Source organism: Papio anubis, chromosome 4, assembly GCF_008728515.1.
Source record: "Papio anubis isolate 15944 chromosome 4, Panubis1.0, whole genome shotgun sequence".
Classification (NCBI taxonomy): Eukaryota; Metazoa; Chordata; class Mammalia; order Primates; family Cercopithecidae; genus Papio; species Papio anubis.
The window spans coordinates 88,220,774-88,238,355 of NC_044979.1; the positions used below are offsets into that span (position 1 = coordinate 88,220,774).

The 17,582-nt window shown below is 37.7% G+C and overlaps 1 protein-coding gene across 10 annotated transcripts in view; it reads left to right on the plus strand.

The window, feature by feature from the left end:
- Positions 1-17,582, plus strand: part of HDAC9 (histone deacetylase 9) — a 709,012-nt gene that overhangs the window by 7,019 nt on the left and 684,411 nt on the right. For 2 of the 10 annotated variants that reach the window (XM_031665980.1, XM_031665982.1), the window contains one exon: positions 13,751-13,836. The exons of the other annotated variants lie outside the window; for them this stretch is intronic. The gene's annotated coding sequence lies outside the window, so the exon portion shown is untranslated. The remainder of the gene's footprint in view (positions 1-13,750; positions 13,837-17,582) is intronic. 10 annotated transcript variants of the gene reach the window in all.

Below are 17,582 nucleotides of genomic sequence, written 5' to 3' on the forward strand. Positions count from 1 at the left end.
TATGCATTTTTATTTCTACTTATCATTTTGGTTAAAATCAAAAGCACTGTGTCTCCTTTCTTTCCTATATGTAGATTTCTGCTATTAAATTAAATCAAGTAACATTATGAATTCTCATTGCCTCTTTGGCCACAGGGTTCTTTCTATAGCTTTTTCAGTAGATGCCACTGTTTTGATCTTGAAAAGTCTATTGAGACATTCTTCCTTTGTTCTTCTATTACTCAGTCCCTCTTTCTACTCTGTGGTGCCTCTGAAATCTATTCATAGATATTCTACTTTTTTCTTCTGTTTTATGTACTTAAATATCTTCTTTAAATGGATCTGGTTCCATTGATCAGAATCATTGGCCCAGATCCCCTTGCTGCTCCACTGTACCCAGGAAGTCTTATCTATTTTCTGTTAATTTTACTGAGTTTTACTCTACATCCCAGCACAGTATGAGGAAGCCGTTAAGATTTCTCTGGGTATCTGAACCAAAATGTAAACATTTAAAACTGAATACCTCAAGAAAGTGGTGTGACTGGATTGTGTTAGATCAGGTGCATACCTATGGACTACTCCACTGTGGCCAGGCAAAGGGAGTTTTATTATTGCTCCATCTGGGTTCAGGTGTCCACCCTTCTAGAATATTACTGTTCTCAAAGAGGGAAATTGTGAGCCAGCCCTTGCTTGACTGGGGCCAACAGTACTAATCTATTCTAGAGCACACTGTAGCTCAGGAAATCTCTAAATAAACTTAATTTCTTCATATAGGTTTTAGATTTCCTGAGCTAGATTAGGCCAGATTTGACTTTAAAAGCCCAAACTTCTTAGCATGACACCAGTTCTTTCACAGCCTGGACCCAGCCTATCTTTATTACATTGACTGATTGATTGATTGATTGGTGCAGGGTTTTGCTCTGCTCCCAAGGCTGGTGTGATCATAGCTCAGTATAACCTTGAGCTCCTAGGCTCAAGTGATCCTTCTGTCTCAGCCTCCCAAGTAGCTAGGACTACAGGCTCATGCCAGCATACCTGGCTAATTTTTATTTATTGTTTATTTTTAAACATTTTTTTTTTTTTTTTGTAGAAGGGGTCTTGCTGTATTGCCCAGAGTGGTCTTGTACTCCTGGCCTCAAACTATCCTCCTGCTTAGGCCTCCCAAAGCACTAGGATTACAAATGTGAGCCACCGTGCCAGGCCCTTACATTTTTAACTGTTGCCACTCCCTGCCTTTCATCCAGTAAATCATTAAAGATTTAAATCCTAAACTTGGAGCTAGCAAGTGGCTTTGATTTTAGATAAAAAGGAGTAGCCAGCCTGAGAGAATAAATCAACGTGTAAAGAAAAGTCAAGATGAGAGAGAGAGAAGAGAGAGAGAGAGAGAAATAAGAACATTTCAGTTTTTCATTCCCTGCATCCAATCATTCTTAGGTCTGGTTCTATAGCTGATTTTTCCAAGGGTATGTTATGTGAGCAATAAATTATCCATAAATTGAATTTCTGCATCTTGCAATAGAAAGAGAACTATGTAGCACAGGTTTCTATGAGTGATCATCTCATAGCCAAAATCAGACTTTCATTCTGCTGGGGTTCTGTTGGGGATTAGGAAGCTGTGCTTCTCTGCCCTACTTTTTCACTGGGCCCAATGTATGTCCCACCTCTTCTGTGATGCTTCCTCTGATTACTGCAGCACACGGAGATCTCATTCCTCTCTGAATTCCTACAGTAGTTTAGGGTTATGGCTGTGTTTTTGCAGGCTTACAAATGAAATTCTAGTATTAATTGAGAAAATCCATAATAAAAAGGCTACTGTATTAAGAAAGTCTTTTAAAGGAATTTGCATTTTTATTATTCCAAACAGCATCCTTATATTTTTGAATTATAGTAATATAGTTAATACACAGGATGATTTACATGTGTATTTATGGTCTCTGCAATTACCCTGTGGCTCGCTAGAGGTTCATAGTCTCCCACCACTTAGATGGAAAGGAGGGCAGAGAAGGTTTGGCTTCCTAATGGGCACCTTCTCCAAATAAAATACCACAGGAAGAATGGGCTGGTTTTGACTAAGACTACAGGTGTGTACAGTGTGAATGTGTTTATTTTTTATTAAACATTCTACTTAAGTATATAGGAACATAAAATATAAATGCTTTTGCTTATAGATTTCATAAATTGTAGAACCAAACCCAACAAACAAATGTTGAATATAAACAACAGAATTGATGAAATTAAAAGAAACAATAATCAACTCCGTGACAAATGATGCTGTATTGTTGAAACTACATTGCCAGTATCTAGTTTAAGAGTATAAAGATACAGTCTCAGATTCTGTTCTTATTTAATCTATTTCTATGTTTTATATCAATATAGATACAGAAATTGTCCTTTTATAAGTAGATTAAAACCAAACAAACAATATTAACTTTGAGGCTTTGTGTATGGCTCAGGGTAATCAGACTTTTACACATGATCAAAATTCCTCAAATAATCCTCAAAGTCAGTTGTAATGAGACATCACCTGAGACCTCTGTGACATCTTTTTGTTCTCTTGAATATGTGATTAGTATTGTGGAGTCATCGAATTCTAAATCAAATGTGTAAACTGTATTCCAAGATTTCTGGAATGGAGAACAGATTGTGTAGAAGCTACACAGAGATAGGATGCATGCATTATCTTCACACTCATGATGATTGTAACCACTATAGTACAGGTACTTTTGTCTGCCTGTGCTACCATGTGTTCCGTAAAGACTCACTTCATCCTCACCTTTTCTCTAAACAGACTTTATTTGTTTAGCAAACTTTCTATTCTTTGATCTCCGCTTAGTATATGCATGATTGAAAACACCAAGTGCAAACAACCTGATGAAAATTTGGTGGCAGTAGTTTTTAAACGTTTATTCAGAAACTGATTAGAATACAATATATATATTTAGATGATCATCCAAATGAAATCCCAAAATGGAAAAAAAATATTTCACATCAAGCTCATTGACCTCAGTTTGAAATACACAGTTGCAAATGTTAATTGGCCACTTAAAACATTTTACATCTTGCTGTGTGTTGTGTGTCATTAATGAAATTGTAAGCTCCTTGAGGTGAGACTGTATGCTTACTGTTTTGTTTTCTTCCATAGCACTGTGTGCATTTCTTAGAGTTGATGCCCAACAAGTGTTTGCTGATTGACTGATTATTAATATATTGTTATTACCTATTGCTCTGTGAGGTCCTCAAAGGCAGGGACTATTTTGTTTTAATCTGTGGTCTCTGAATGCCTAGCACAGCAACTCTCACATGAGAAATGCCTAATGAATGTTCTGAATGAAAGAATGGATGACTTGTTGGCTTTGTGTGTGTGTGTGTGTGTGTGTGTGTGTGTGTGTGTGTATGTGTATGTGTATTCTTTTAGATCTAATCTCTCATGTACAGGGCACTTCTAACAGTTGTATAGATCAGTGCTGTCCAATAAGATTTTCTGTGATGATGGAAATATTCTGTTTATGCTCTCCAATATCATAGCCACTAGCCACATGTGGTCTTTGAAATTTAGCAAATGTGGCCAATGGCCTGAATTGAGTTTTATTTAATTTTAATGAGTACATAGTCATACATGGCTAGTGGGCAGCACAGGCCCAAATGATAAAATGTACTTTCTCAAACTTACTTGCTCTCATATCTAACATTATTATATTTTTTGGTTATAATTGGATGTTGTTATTTAATTTTGTTGTATTGGATGGATGAAGTGAATTCATCACTATAAAAATAGGGCAGTATAGTCCACCAAATTGATTTCATTCTTTCCTAAATGACCAGCAACATTGGATGTCATCTGTTCACTTGCCTCACTATCTATTTGGTATTTCATCATTTCCTTATTAGGCTAGAAGCCTGACACCACTTTTGCCTTTTTTTTAAAATGACCCAGGTTGTCTTGCATTTGCTTGTCTTTCTGTTTTAATCCTTTTTTCCCCTAATAAACCATTTTAACTTGGATTATCTACATCATTATTGTCATTTTTAGAGACAAGGTCTTGCTCTGTCACGCAGGCTAGAATGCAGTGGTGTGATCATAGCTCACTGCGGCCTTGAACTCCGGGGCTCAGCTGAACCTCCTGCCTTAGCCTCCCAAGAACCTGGGACTACAGGCATATACCACCACACCTGGCTAGTTTTTTATTAGAATTTTTTTTTATTTTTATTTTTAGAGATGGAATCTTGCTTTGTTGACCAGGCTGGTCTTGAACTTCTGGCCTCAAGTGATCCTCTGGAGTAACTGAGATTATAGGAGTACACCACTGCACCCAGCCTGTATTATTATCATTGTTAATACTACCATCATCATTTTCATTTCTGGTGTTTATGCTTTGCTAGCCCATATTTGATGTTATGTACTAATGTCTACTGATAGTCTAAACACACTTCAAATTTATTACAATCTGAAAAATGTCTGAATATTCTTTTTCTCCAATTGTTTTCTTTGCTTATCTTACCCTGTTACACTTTCTGGTCCAGAAGAATGAAGTAGCATCATAGGCATTACAACATTAGAATTCAATCCTTACATAAGATGTAATCCCATCATGACAAGTTTCACGGCTGTTGCCAAATCCATGAAATTGATAAAACAGGACTGTCATTTAGAAGGACAGGAATTGCTTCCTGCAAGTGGCTGAGATCTTTTATGCTATTTGTAGTTCTGCTAGAGCAACTTCGATTAGAACTTATTGTACACATATTGAACCTCAGTATTGGGTATATTCAATTCTCCTTGGATTCTTATAATAGTACTGAATCTAGTAGTATGTCATGGTTATAGAGGCTATCTATGCAAATAAGTTGAAATCCGCTCTGCTGACTAGCAGAAATACTTTAGAATTTTCCACTCATTTTCTGTTTACTGCTAGAGATTTAATAGTTGTCTTATGTGGCAGAATTTGAATGCACAGACTTCAGCATGGAAGCTTGCCTTTTGTTCATTTTTTTAGTCTAGCTTAGTAGTTCCCAAACTTGAGTGCGCATCAGCATTTCTGTTCAGGGTGATACACACAAAAGACTGTCAACTATACTTTATGGATAAGTTAACCTCTTTTCAAGGCACTTTTGTCTACACTAGATTTTCATCTTGGAACCTACCTTTCCCTCACTACCCCAAAGATGCATCTCTTCTTTATTTCTTCTATTTCTACTTTTCAGTCCAGCACACAGCTGCTTATTGAGTGAACTTGTAGATGTGCTCTTGAATAGATTTCACACAATAGGAGACAAATTCAGTAGCAATATATAGAATTTTGAACTTGTGAATCCCCAGTTGAGCTTTTATCTTCTTATTGCTTTCCTATGCGTCTTGATGGTGAGAAGCTAGTACTGCTTTGTTATCTTCTTTCCCAAGTTTTCCCCATAAACATTCTCCTAAAGAGCCCTTGGCCGGGCGCGGTGGCTCAAGCCTGTAATCCCAGCACTTTGGGAGGCCGAGGCCAGAGGCCGAGGAACACGAGGTCAGGAGATGAGACCATCCTAGCTAACGGTGACACCCGTCTCTACTAAAAATACAAAAAACTAGCCTTGAGGCGAGGTGGCAGGCCTCTGTCCCAGCTACTTGGAAGGGCAGGAGAATGGTAAACCAGGAGGCAGAGCTTGAAGTGAGGCTGAGATCCGGCCACTGCACTCCAGCCTGAAGCGACAGGTGAACTCCGTCTCAAAAAAAAGCCCTAATGATGTAAATGATACATTATGTTCATTCTTGACAGGTTGGGGAAATGAGGAAGGGAACTTTCTTTTGTGACTTGTGCTGTAGATATATTTGTAAATCTCCTATTTATCTTTTTGACCCAGTTTTTAAAAGTTACCTACATTAAAATAAATATTAAATAAATTTAGTATTCTAATGAAACAATATTTTGCTTTTATTTATAAAGTTCGTCAGGCTGGGTGTGGCGGCTCTCACCTGTAATTCCAGCACTTTGGGAGGCCAAGGCAGGTGTATCACCTGAGGTTGAGAATTCGAGACCAACTTGGCCAACATGGTGAAACCCCGTTTCTACTAAAAATTAAAAAAAAAAATTAGCTGGGCGTGGTGGTGGGCACCTGTAATCCTAGCTACTTGGGAGGCTGAGGCAGGAGAATCATTTGGACCCTGGAAGTGGAGGTTGCAGTGAAATGAGATCGCATCACTGTACTCCAGCCTGAGTGACAGAGTGAGACTCTGTCTCAAAAAAAATAAAGAAAAAAATAAAGTTCATCAAAGGCCTTTGCCTAAACTTAGGAGATAACTTATTTACTAACCAGAACACCCTTTTGGAGTTACTTACTACTTTTCTCTGTGAGAACAAACACTGTATATTCACCTTAACTTACATTGTCAAAAGTATAATGCTAAGACTACTCAAGCCAAATGGGAAAATGTAGGTCAAATGGAATTTGTATTTCAGAATAATGGCAAAAGTTTTAATTTCTCTAGAATAGCAGATCTGAAATATTCTTGTGTGTTATAATTTTCAAGTAAGTACTGGAAACTCATTAAAATATATTTTATACTCTATTCTATTTTTCTTACATATGTTATAAAGCCCTTACTATGTTGATATTTTATTAAAACAGTAATCATTTAATGATATTTATGTAAAACAGAAATCTTTTGTATTTACTCGAGTAGTTACCATTTCAGTGCTCTTCATTTCTTTGTCTATATCTAGATTTTCCTCTGATATCCTCTTCCTTCTGCCTGAAGGACTTTCTTTAAACGTTCTTCGTGGCATAGATCTGCTGGTGATGAGTCCTTTCAGCTTGCTTTTGTATTTCTGAAAATGTCTTCATTTCACCTTATTTTTGTTGGATATAGAATTCTAGGTCAGTTTTTTTTCTTTTAATACTTTAAAGATGTTGCTTCACTGTTTTCTTATTCACATTGTTTTTTATGAGAAACCTGCTGTCCCTTTTCTTTTGTTCTCCTTTATAGATAACAAGTCCTATAACATATTCTGTTTATCCCTAACTTTGGACAATTTGATTTTGGTGTATCTTGGTATCTTCATGTTTCTTGTGCTTTGGGTTCACTGAGCTTCTTGGGGCTGAGGGTTAATAGTTTCCATCAAATTTGAAAAAAAAGTTAGTCATTATTTATTCAGAATTTTTTAGGAGTCCCTCCTCTTTTTTCTCTTATTCAGGAACTCCAGTTGCATGCATATTAGGAACACTGATCCTCTGATTATTTATTTTTATTCTTTCTTCTCCATATGTTACATTTTGAGTAGTTTCTATTGCTGTGTCTTCAAGTTCACTATCAAGTAATCATATTTAGTGTGTTCTCCATCTCGCACGTTGTAGTTTTCATCTCTTGAAGTTCAATTGGGTGTTTCAAAATTTTCCATGTCCCTATTTAACTTTCTAAACATATGGAATAGATTCATAAAAACCATTTTAATGACCTTGTTTGCAAATTCTAATGTCTTTTTTAGTTCTTGGTCAATTTTGTTTGATCGACTTTTTATCCTTACTATGGGTTATATTTTCCTACATCTTTGCATGCCTAGTAATTTTTGATGGATACCAGACATTGTGAATTGTAGGGTGCTGGATATTTTTATATTCCTATAAATCTTCTTGAGTATTTTTTTTTCTGGGATGCAATTAGTTACTTGGAAACAGCTTGATCCTTTCAGGTCTTGTTTTTAAGATTAGTTTCTGAGTACTCTACCCAACACCCCATGAATTATGAAGTTTTCCAGTCTGGCTGGTAGGAACAGGCACAATTCCCAGACTTGTGTGAGTGCTGGGTACTGTTCCCATTAACACTTTCAGGTGGTTCTTTTCCTAACTTTGGGTTGTTTTCTCACATCTGTGTCCTGATCATTACACTGCTGAATATTCAAGTGGGGAGCTCATTTGTAGACCTCTGTATTTTAGCTTTCTTCCCTCCAGTACTCTGGCCTGTGACATCTTGCTGCTCTGATCTCCTTAGTTCCTCCAATCCATCTCCTCAATTCAGGGATTATGCTAGGCTTTGCCTGGATTTTCCTTTCCTGGGCGACGATCTGGAAGCTGGAATAGTCATAGAGCTCGGGTCATCAGTTTCCCATTTCTTAGATTTCATCACATATATTTTACATTTCTCAAGGATTATTGCCTTGTGTCCGGTGTCTTGAAAACTGTTGCTTCATATTTTGTACAGAACTTTCATTTTTTTAGTCAGGGGGATAATTCCAGTCCCTCTTACTCAGTCTTCCTTGGAAGTGGTTCCCCCATTCCTTTTCTCTTCCATGTAAAACCTTGTTTATCAGTATAATTTTGAACACTACTTAAGTATTTAATGCTCAATTTAATGTAGTTTATTTTGATATTCTATGTCTTTCTTTTCAGCAGTTTCCAAATTTCTTTAATTAACGTTTTATATTGTAAGCATATTTTTAAAAGCCCGTTTTGCACAGTTATATTCTATATTATGCTTGATGATTTTATCGCTGTCCTAGCCATTCAAAACCATTCTTAAGGCAAGCTAGTCATAAAATAAGGAGTTAAATTTGTTGAACATAATAATTTACATACTTTTAAGTGGATAAAAGATGCTACTATGGGAAAGTACCATGTTTTTTAAGAAGGATAGAAGCCAAGTGGCTTTGAAATAATGCACTCTTGAATCTAGTAAATGTGAATGATCATAAAACAGCTCATAAATTACTATATTTTAAATTGGATCACTTCTTATGGATTGCTCCTCTTTTATATTTATTTAGGAGTTTCTGTAGTTCATGGATAGGCCTTGAGATTGTTCATATGTCAAGCAATAGTGAACTATGTGCTGGTGAATTATTTTATTTTTAATCCTCTCTCATATTTGAATGGTAAAATATACTACTGTGAACTAATATGAGAATAAAGTGTCAAAATTCAGGAGCACATCTTGCTATAGTGAATACATCTTGTTACTTCAAGAGTTTTCTGGCAGTAAGGGCACAATTGACTGTGATAATTTAAAAGAATCCTTGAGGTGGTATAGTTCCATATGCTGTAGGAATATGTCAATGATTTTTTAATTTTGCAATTTGAGTTTTTAATGTAGTCTTTTGAAAGCTAGTTGTTAAGCATGGCAAGAAGACTAGAGTTACTTTAGAATTCTTAGGAAAATAATTTTGTAAGAACAAATTAAAATTAACTTTTTCTTCAGCACTGTCATAAATATCAGCACCGTGAAGCCAGAATTGTGGCAGTGTTACATGGCTATGTTTCCAATATTTAAGAATAAAGGTTAGGCCAGATTTATATTCTCTTACAAAATTGAACAAAAATATAAATAATTTATAGAATTTTAAGAATAGAATCTTGAAAAAGCCAATACTACTCTGTGAGGGAGACTGTTAGTTGTCTCCTAGTCTCCCTTTTCCCCACTGTTCTCAGACGTAAAGCCCCTAAGTTTTAGCTGGGGACAAATCCCTGCAGGACAGAGATAACATTTCTTAGCCTTCCTTGCAGCTAGGAATTATAAACCATGTGACAAAGTTCTGACCACAGGATATAAACAGCATGATTATGTGCAACTTCCAAGTAGGCCATTAAAGGAAAGGGGTGTGCTGTCTCCTTTCCCTTCTCATTTGCTGGAATGTGGGAATGATCGTTGACTATCTTAGGCCTTGCTAAGGAGGCCAGCACTCTAAGAACGGCAGAGCAACAAGATTTTTAAAGAAGGCATAGGACAGTGTATTAATCTGTTCTCACACTGCTAATAAAGACATACCTGAGACTGGGTAATTTATAAAGGAAAGAGGTTTAATGGACTCACAGTTCCACATTGCTGGGGAGGCTTCGCAATCATGGTGGAAGGCAAAGGAGAAGCAAAAGCACGTCTTACATAGTGGCAGGCAAGAGAGCTTGTGCAGGGGAACTCCCATTTATAAAACCATCAGATCTCGTGAGACTTATTCACTACCACAAGGACAGTATGGGGGAAACCACCCCCATGATTCAATTGTCTCCACCTGGGTCCACCCTTAACACATGGAGATTATTACAATTCAGGGTGAGATTTGGGTAGGGACATAGCCAAACCATATCAGACCATGATAGTGACATTTTTACTTTATTTTATTTTATATTCAGGGGGTATGTATGCAGGTTTGTTACAAGGGTATATTGCGTGATGCTGCGGTTTGGGCTTCTATTGATCCCATCACTCAAATAGTGAACATAGTACCCAATAGGAGATTTTTCAGCTCTTTGCGCCCCCTCTCTAGCTCCTCCGTTTTGGAGTCCCCAGTGCCTATTGTTCACAGATGATGACTTTTGTAGCGGAGTTGCCATAACAGCTTGGAGTCTTGTCTAAGCCACTGTTATTTTCAGTCTCTGTCACATACAGCCAAAGCTATATGCAGTAAGTCCTCACTTGTCGTTATGGATAGGTTCTTGGAATCTGCGACCTTAAGTGAAATGACGTATAAGGAAACCACTGTTACCACAGGCTAATTGATATAAACAAGAGTTAAGCTCCTATGGCATATTTCTGGTCACAAAAATATCACCAACTTCTACATAAAGACCCAAACATTTCTAATATAAAACATTGGAATAAATGTGAGCTGTACATACATTTAAGAAAGATTCCTAAAAACAAATACAAAAATTGTTTACTCACTTACTTCAATTCAGGGTGTTGGGTGGCCAGAGCCCATCCCAGCAGTTCAGGGCACCAGTTGGGAACCAGCCCCGGACAGGATGCCATCTCATCTCAGGGAACACTCACACCCACCCATACTCAGACCAAGACTGTGTACACATGCCAATTCACCTAACATGCACAGCTTTGGGATGTGGGAGGAAACCGGAGTACCCAGAGAAAACGCATGCAGACAAGGGGAGTGTGTGCAAACTCTATGCACACAGTGGCCTGGGCTAGCAAGTGATTTTTTCTTTTATCAACTTTATAATGAAACAAATGAAATGACATTATTTGAGAACCTGCTGTACATTGTTCCCATAATTGTATTTTTTTGTTTGTTTGTTTATAAGACACGTTAAGAGTTTCTTTTTGTAACCATAAGCTTGAAAGGACCAAGTGATCATACATCATAGAGATCTAAACTTTTTCAAAGGCCTTCATTTTTTTAAAAACTGGACTAGTTCAATATCTATCAGCTGAGGTGAGGAGGACAATATAATTAAACTTATCTGGCTCTTTTCTGAGAAATTTAAAAAAAGATTTGAGGCACCTAAATCGTTATGCTGACTTTTGAAAAAAACAAGGGTTGGGAAAAGAGAGAATGCTAAGTTATTCAGCTTTCTACTTTGCCCCCAGACACCAAATATTTTTTCAATTTTCAATTCCCAGTGTGAAAAGACTCCCTATGCCATTTCACACTGTTCACTACTTCCCCTTTTAGAAATGATCATCCCAGAGCTTCTGGGATATCGCACTCTCCAGTTTCCTCCTCTGCCTCTGCTCTCTCCTTGTCTCCTTCTTGGGACCCTATTTAATTCACTCCCTCAATGTAGGCATAGTCTGATTCTTGGCTCACTTTTCCCTTTACTCTGTGTAAGGGAGATCACAAACTGGTAGCTTATAGACATGTTTTGTTGATTCCACACAGAATTCAAAGAAATATTGAATTAATTGACAGTGTTTAAAAATCAGGACATCCAACGTGAAGGTACAGATTTTGGCTTTTCGTGAATAAGGAGACAATCTCGCTGTACTGCACAGACATTCCCTGTAGCATTAGGTGATTGGAGCTGAGCTACAGCTGCCTCCTTTAGAGAGGTGTGTTCTTTCTTTTTTGTTATAGTCCCCCCCACTCCCCATTGCTTACATCTTGTGTTTTATTTATTTTCATTACTTGCCTGATATTTTAGATGTTTTAGTGGAGAGGATACTCACCTTCCTATGTAATTTAAATTTTGAATTAATCTTTTCCAAAGACTATTTCCTTTTCATGCCCCTTTCTGTTCAATTCCATTTCCTCCTTCAGATCATTTCTACTACTCTCTTAATCAGGCAGTCATGTTGTCTTACCTGGCTTCCTTGCAATAGAATTCTAACCAACATTATTTCTGGAATAGCCTTTCTAAAATTAAATTTTAACATTTTTCTATCTAGCCTCAAACCTTTGATTAGCTCATCTGCTTTCTAGATGATTTCAAACTCTGGCATTGGTATGAATGCAAAATGGGCATAGCCACTTCAGATAACAATTTTGGTAGTACCTCAAAAAGCTGATCAGAGAGTTACTATATTACCTAGGTATACACCCAAAAGAATTGAAAACATATTTCTGGACAAAAATGTATATATGATTATTTATGTCCATTTATAATAGCCAGAAAGTGGAGACAACCCAAGTGTTTACCACCTGATGAATAGATAAACAAAATGTTGTGTAGTCGCACAATGGAATATTACTAGGTCATGAAAAAGGAACGAAGCAGTGATTTATGCTACACCTAGGTGAACCTTGAAAACACTATGCTAAGTGAAATAAACCAGACTTACAAGGTCACATACTATATTATTCCATTTATAGGAAATATCCAGAGACTGAAGGTAGGGCAGTGGTTGCCCAAGGCAAAAGGAAGGGGGAATGAGATGCAACTGCTAAAGGATATAGGGTTTCCTTCTGTGACAATGAAAATTTTCTGGAATTAGATGGGGCTGATGGCTGTATACCTCTGTGAATATAATAAAAATCACTGAATTGTCTAGATTAAAAGGGTAAATTTTTAGGTATGTGAATGATACCCGAGAAAAAGTCAGGGAACGTGATGAAAAACAAAACAAAAACCGAAAGCTCCTTAGAACTCAAGATCCTTCATGATCTGACCTTTGCTGGTTTTTCCAGTCTCATTTCTGGGTACTTTGTCTTTCCATATCCATTGCCTGTCTCCTTCTCTTTCCCTTGCTCTAGTATACTAATCTACACACTTCCAAGAGTTCCATGCTGTCTGTCAGTCTTATTATCCGTGCATACATTTCTTTTTTTTTTTTTTTTTTTTTTGAGATGGAGTCTTACTCTGTCTCTCAGGCTGCAGTGCAGTGGTGTGATCTCAGCTCACTGCAACCTCCGCCTCCCAGGTTCAAGTGATTTTCCTGCCTCAGCCTTCTGAGTAGCTGAGATTACAGGTGCACTCCACCACACCTGGCTGATTTTTTATATTTTTGGTAAAGATGAGGTTTCACCATGTTAGCCAGGCTGGTCTTGAACTCCTAACTTCAAGTGATCCGCCTGCTTCAGCCTCCCAATGTGCTGGGATTACAGGTGTGAGCCACCATAGCTGGCCCTGTGTACACATTTCTACCAGAAAAGTCCTGTCCACTCTCTTCTCCTCACATTCATCTCTTAAATTCCTGATTTTCTTTTGAGTTCATATTTCACCTCTCCTGGAATCCCTTCTTATATACCAGTGCTAGATTACTTAATAGGGGAATTAGGTAGACTCTTCAGGGCAGACGGCAGTACCCTATGAATGAAAATATATTAACTTTGATGAGTTTATCCCACCTTGGCAATCAGAAAATCTTGAAAGAAGCTCTTTTGAGTGTACATGTAAATGTTATGTTTCATAGTTTTTAAACTTTAAATAAAATATGGTGGACTGGGTATGCAACCATGATATTTTAGAACAAGCATCATGTCACAATATTAATCTGGCATTGCTGCCCCCTCTCTCCTGCCCTGTGTAGATTAGGAGCAAACCTAGGGTGTTTGCGCCTCCCAAATACCCTGGGTATCCCTTGCTACCCTAAATGGTAACTATCTGTTTCTTTTTCTGTCTCTCCATCTAGACTGGGAACTCCTTAGTGATAGCTCCTGTATCTTTCATTAAAAAACATCTTTACAACTAAATTCCAGTAATTCTCCATAGAAAGTGGTAAGTTTTGAACAAATGATTAGACATCCTTTGTGATCAAATGTAGGCATGTGAGAGAGACTATTAGCATTTGCCCTACTGAAGATCAGAGATCTGAGGACATTTTAAGAAATGCATAATTAGGTGGCTTCATTGAAATACAACTTGATCTCTTTCTTGCGCTCTCTCTCTCTCTCTCTCTCTCTCTCACACACACACACACACACACACACACACACAGACACCTCCCACCTCCTTTAAAAAGCTATTTCAAAAACAGTAGAAGCAAAAAAGTGAGATTTAAAACTTTTTCTCAACCTATGCACCTGAGGAAGGTGTTAGATTTAAGGCCTAAAGTGGGTTTTAAATTGACACTTCCCCTAACATATTTTTAAAGTGTTTTCTGTACTTTTTAAAACAGCTTTTCTTTTTCATGTCAGCAAATTCATGAGTTAACATTCATGTACTAACATTAACTCCTATTTTGGACTTGCTCATTATGCAGTGGTAAATAGTGGATGGTTAATGTTTTCTCTTTCAAAAATGTGATTATACTTAGTTATTTATAAATAATTCTCCCCTTTTTTACCTTTCATTTTTAAAACTAGAAATTCTTGTTTCGACCCTATAGTGTCTTATTTGGGTTCTACGAATCAGACTCTTGGACAAAGATTTGAGTGCAGGTAGTTTACTAAGGAGGCATTCAGTAAATGGTTTGTATTAAGCAAGTTACTGACTTGAGCAACTGACATTTTAATTCTTCCAGGGGAACTATAAAAAAATATGCCTTAGAATTAGCTACATGAGAAGCAAGGGAGTTGGGATATGATATACTAGAACCCGTTAGTCCTTAGTTGAGGGCTCTTCTAGGGGGTGTTAATCCCCAGCGCTTCCAACTGCAGTGCAGGTCCAGAGAAACCTTCAGGTAAAAAAATAAAAGGGTTGACAGTTGGAAGTCTGTGGGCACAGATTCAAGTAACAATGACCAGGGAGTCTGGGCAAGTACCAACAACATTCACTGTATATGGAGATGGGCACCATCGTGGGAGGAGTGCTCAAGTGTGAAAAAGCCCAGAATTTAAATTAGCCTTTCTCAAGCATTTACTCAGTCCTCAGGTAAGTACCTACTGTGTGTAAAGGCTGTGCTAGGTAATGGGATGTATGAATTCGATTGTAGAGGCAATTAGCTGTTTTAAAGCTCAGTTTCTTCATTTCAAATGAGAACTTATTTTCTTTCTTTCAAAATGGAGAATCAAATGAGATAGTATTCCTGAACATACTTTAAAATATTGAGAGCATTTTACACTCATCTCCCTCCCCTGCTTTTTTTTTTTTGAGACAGAGTCTCACTTTTGCCCAGGCTGGAGTGCAGTATCGCGATTTTGACTCACTGTAACCTCTGCCTCCTGCCTCCTGGATTCAAGCGATTCTCCTGCTTCAGCCTCCTGAGTGGCTGGGATTACAGGTGTGTGCCACCAAACCCAGCTAATTTTTATATTTTTAGTAGAGACAGAGTTTCACCATGTTGGTCACGCTAGTCTCAAACCCCTGACCTCATGATCCGCCCTCGGCCTCCCAAAGTGTTGGATTCCAGGTGTGAGCCACTGTGCCTGGCCCTTTGTCTCTTATCAGGAATATGTTAGTCAGTCAAAAGCTTGTTTTCTTCTTCGACCATGTGAATTTGGCCTCTCTGTGAAGCATGTGTAAGACAGTAAGTTTAAAAGTTTCATGAAAGGAATAAGGTACCATGGGGATGGTTATTTTTAGCCAGTTGGCATTGAAGACTTCCTGGGGAAAGTGGATAAAATGGACCTTAAAGTAATGGATAGGAATTATTCTTGTGGAAACAGGGAATTTCTGAAGGAACAGTGTATTCCAGGAGAGCTTGAGCAAAGCCCTAGAGGCAGTGCAACTGAGAACCACTCACTGCCCAGGTTAAGCATTTTTTCCCCCTTAACTACAAATTGAGGATACTAGTACTACCTGCACTATAAGATTGTTGTAAGAATATCTTGTAAGGATAAATGAGCTGTGTCATGTAAGGTAGGTAGGATAGGGTAAATTCTAACTTCATCTGTAACTTTTGGTGTCACTGTAGTTTCTGATTATAAGTTATCCAGTCCCAAAGAAAGTAGTGTTTCCTAAAGTATATGGGATGTAAACCCCACAACATCTGCAAGAAAAAAGGATTATGACGTTAAAAGAATTTGAGAACTCCTGTGTACCATACATAGATGGATTTCATAGAGAGGCACATTAAGATAGTAACAGTGCTGAGAAGTACGGCAATAAATACACTTTTTTTTTTAATACTTTGTTTAACGCAGTATATTAAATTTCTTTAATCTCTGGTTTCTTTTCTGCCCTTAATGTAATACTTATTCAAATTGGATATTCTTTGTAAAATGTAAATTTGAAGAGCTTCATGTGGTGAACCAAGCAAGTTACCAGTACTTATATATATCCATATTAATGTTGTCAGTTTATCTTAAGGAGTTGTAAATGGCTTGAAATAATAAGAAACTTTGCTCAAAATACTTTTTGCGATTCTCCCTCTAGGCGTGCTTCTGAGCGGTTTCTTATTCATTGCCCCTACCCACATCAATCATTGTATGGTGCTTTATATATTTCATTCCTCATTTTCTACACAGAATTGTATTGCTCACCCCATGATTCCTCCCAGGCCCCAGATCTGCTTAGAATGATGTTTTTTTGGCCTCACTTGAGATAATTTAAAGAACATTCCCCAGACAATTCTGAACATTGACTTCCAAAAATACTTGGAGTAGTGCCATCATCATTAAACTAAGTGGATGACTTTCAAGGTGAGTGGTTTTAAAAGGGACAGCAGCTTCTTGGACGTGCACTTTCTCTGCAGAACAAATGGTTTGTCTTTTTATAGTCATAGAAGGAGCTCTGAATTCCTACTATGTGCTTGTCCTTTTGGTAGATGTAGTCTATTTTGGGCAGAAGTTCATAGTCTACTGGGGAAAAAATAAATGTTCAAAAGTAACCACTGTAGAAAAGGATAGATGTAGTCATAGAAGCTTCAGAGTGTTATCAAAGTACAGAGGAGGGGTCTTTCATAGGGGTCAAGAAAAGCGGCAGGGATACTTATGATGAACCTTGAATACCGCGAGAACAATAGAGATATTCCAGGCAGAAAGAAGTAAATGTGCAGAGGCCCAGAGATGTGACAAAGGACAAGGAACTCCATGTGAGTGCAAATGGAGTGTAGACTCCATATGGGAATGTGGATGGTGAGTAAGGCTGGGAAGCCAGATGGAGTCCTGACCATAAAGGGCTGTGTAAGTGCTGGGGTAAAGAGTTTGGAATTCAGCCTCTAGATGGTAGAGCACGCCTGATAGATTATTAGATAGACATGGCCATAGTCACAATTTTAAACAATTTGGTAAGTGGCAACTATACAGTTGAGTTGGAGCGAGGAAAGACAGGGGCCAGGAGCTCAGGAGGCTATTACAGTGGTCCAGCCAACAGGGAGTCTAAACTAAGGTAGTAATTGTGATGATGGGGAAGACAAAATGGATATGATAGATATTTAAAAGATGAGGAAGGGAAATGATAAGGGGAATCTGGGATTCTTCCACATGGGGAAGAGTTTGGATGTTGGTATCATTCAGTGTGATTAGAATTCAGGAGAGAAACACATTTTAGGGGACACTTGCTGAGTCGTATTCTGTACTTCTTGTGTTTGAATTGCTTATGGGTTGTTCATTTGTATTTTCATCAGTTCCTAGAGTAAGTAC